The following is a 3,089-nucleotide window of genomic DNA, read 5'->3' as shown; positions in this document are numbered from 1 at the left end:
TGGCTAATTTTTTGTATTTTTTGTAAAGACAGAGTTTCACCATGCTGGCCAGGCTGGTCTTGAACTCCCGACAGATTCAGCCACCTCGGCCTCCTAAAGTGCTGGGATTACAGGCATGAGCCACCATGCCCAGCCTGACAATTTTTAAACAGTATAAATTGGACTACATGAAATTAAAAATTTGAAGAAATAAAGAAATGAAAATATTTTGCATGGCAAAAAAAAAAAACACCTTAAAACACAACTGACAAAATGGGAGAAAGCATCTGCACCATTTATCACAGATACATGGCTAGTATTCCTATCTATATAAAGAATGCTTATAAAAACTCAATAGAAAAATGGAAAGAGACATGAATAAACAATTAACAAAAGTTATAAAATGCTCTTTAAACACATAAGAAGATGTTCAACCTCACAGTTATAGAAATGCAAATTAAAACTGTACTGAGATAATCATTTCACAACTATCAGTTTGGCCAAAAAAAAAAAAAAATTAAAGTTTGACAACATATGCTGCTTGCCAGGCTGTGGGGAAATGGGCATTCCACTACTGCAGGGAATGCAAACTGGCATAACTGGAGAGGAATCTGGCAGAGCCTCACAAAACTACATCTGCACTTACCTTGTGAACCAATGGCCCCACTTTTAGGCATTTACCTTGAAAATATACTTCCAGCTTTGCGCAGTGGCAGTATCGTAGCCAATGAGGTTTATCCAAGGCACGATTATTGCTAATTGAAAACTTTTCCCAATACCCCGCCATGACAACTTGAAATATAGTTGGCATTGGCAATTTTTGACAGTCTCTGCGGAGACTGAAGAAAAAAAGAAAAAAAAATATACTTCTGACGATATGAAAATATACGTGTAAAAGGTTATTCATTGCAGCTTTCTTTGTAAGTGTAAATAAAATACTGGTGGGGAAACTAAATGCCCAGATATGGAAGAATGGTTCAGTTAACTATGGTATAGTCATACGTGAAATACAACACAGCTGTTGGGGAAAAAAACAACTCAGGATGGAGTGATTTCTAGTATATGCTCTCAGGTGCAAAAAGCAAAGTAGAAAATTGAATTTACAGTGTAAGACAAAAGAAATAAGAAAATTTATATGTATCTGCTCATGTGTGCAAAAAGAAACACAGAAATGATAAATAAGAAACTAGGGCAGGCATGGTGACTCATGCCTATAATCCTAGCTAGCACTTTGGGAGGCTGAGGTAGATGGATCACTTGAGATAAAGAGCTCAAGACCAGCCTGGCCAAAATGGTGAAGCCCCTGTGTCTACAAAAATTACAAAAATTAGCTGGGCATGGTAGTGCATAATTGTAATCCTAGCTACTCGGGAGGCTGAGGCACAAGAATCACTTGAACCAGCGAGGCAGATGTTGCAGTGAGCCAAGATCGCACCACTGCTCTCCAGCCTGAGCAACAGAGCTGAGACGCCATCTCAAAAAAAAAGAAAAAAGAAAAGAAACTAATGAGATTTATTCTCTATAAGGGGCTGTGCACAGAGTAGAAAAGAGACAGTGAGACTGCCCTGCCCTGCATATAGCTTTTTCTTTTTTTCTTTGAACGGTGTTTCGCTCTTGTTGCCCAGGCTGGAGTGCAATGGTGCAATCTTGGCTCACCACAACCTCTGCCTCCCAGGTTCAAGCAATTCTCCTGCCTCAGCCTCCCAAGTAGCTGGGATTACAGGCATGCATCACCACAACTGGCTAATTTTTGTGTTTTTAGTAGAGATGGGATTTCTCCATGTTGGTCAGGCTGGTCTTGAATTCACAATCTCAGGTGATCTGCCTGCCTCAGCCTCCCAAAGTGCTGGGATTACAGGAGTGAGCTACCGCACCCAGCCTCCTGCGTATAACTTTTTGTATAGTTCTGATTTTTAGGACCGTATTAATGATTCACGACTCAAAGCAGCAAATAAATAAAATCAACAAGGGTTTGGAGTGAACCAAAATGGAAGACAAACAAACAAATGAAGCTAATTATATTACAAATGATTCAAGTCACCATACTGAAACCTGAGTGGGGGAAGAAAAGAACTAAGCTAAGTAACTTTGAAAAACAGTATTTTGAATACTTTAAGACTAAAGACAAAAATGTTCACAAATATTGTACTTCTAGTTAGTTGATTTGTTTTTCAAAGAAGTATGAGTTAGAACTTCTGAAATTATGCATTCTGGGATTTACAGTAAGTTAATATATAGTGGGTAAGAGATAAGTTTCTCATTGTCAAAGAGTTTCAGATAAGGAAAGGGGGAGATTAGCATGAACCCTACGGGGCTGGAATAGAAACGGAGGAATCAATATGAATGCATAGGTTTTAATGCATGTATATAAATAGATATAAAAACAGATCAATATATGTATACATGTTAATGCATACATAAAATTCCTAACTCTGCCTGCTGAGAGGGCCCAAAAGCAATGAAACCCTCAAACAAAAGAGCACACCTAGCACCCAGAAGTTGGTCTCTATATTCCATCTCCAACAAAAGGAACCAGGTCTTCTGGGATAAACAGTTGATTCCAGAGCTGGGGCAGGGGAAGTACAAGATAAGCCCAGAATACCTGAAGGTGCCAAAACAGTAAGGAAGCGCTCAAAAAATGTGGGAGACATGTCAAAGGGACACAGGCCCAACCTGAAGAGGCTCCCAGTGGCCAAATATGGTGCAGTTCGAACAATAAAATAAGAAATGATAGTAATGGATTATAACCCATAGAATAAAATGAAGATCCAAGAGCACACAGTGATATAAATCACTGAGTAACACACAGGGGAGAAATTAAAGTTCTTTCTTAAAGTGGGTCTTCATCTAATAAATGTGCTAAAAAAAAATAGAAAAATCACCAGTTTGTAAATATCACAGTAATAACTTTCTGACAAATAAGCATCAATAGATGCTTAAAAAATAAATCAGGCCAGGCGCAGTGGCTCACACCTGTAATCCCAGCACTTTGGGAGGCTGAGGCAGGTGGATCACGAGGTCAGGAGTTCGAGACCAGCCTGACCAACATGGTGAAACCCCGTCCCTACTAAAAATACAAAAGTTAGTTGGCCATGGTGGTGTGTGCCTGT

General features: G+C 39.2%; 1 protein-coding gene and 1 non-coding gene across 7 annotated transcripts in view; one reads left to right on the top strand and one right to left on the bottom strand.

The window, feature by feature from the left end:
• RAD9B (RAD9 checkpoint clamp component B) overlaps positions 1-3,089 on the bottom strand; it is a 37,458-nt gene that overhangs the window by 9,545 nt on the left and 24,824 nt on the right. The gene's annotated exons all lie outside the window — the stretch shown is intronic.
• LOC119473465 lies at positions 678-818 on the top strand. Its single transcript, XR_005202686.1, has one exon. It is a non-coding gene; the product is annotated as a U4 spliceosomal RNA (small nuclear RNA).

This window comes from Cebus imitator, unplaced genomic scaffold (genome assembly GCF_001604975.1).
Source record: "Cebus imitator isolate Cc_AM_T3 unplaced genomic scaffold, Cebus_imitator-1.0 Scaffold8, whole genome shotgun sequence".
Classification (NCBI taxonomy): Eukaryota; Metazoa; Chordata; class Mammalia; order Primates; family Cebidae; genus Cebus; species Cebus imitator.
The sequence above is the reverse complement of the archived record's forward strand: the minus strand, read 5'-3'. Positions and strand labels throughout refer to the sequence as shown.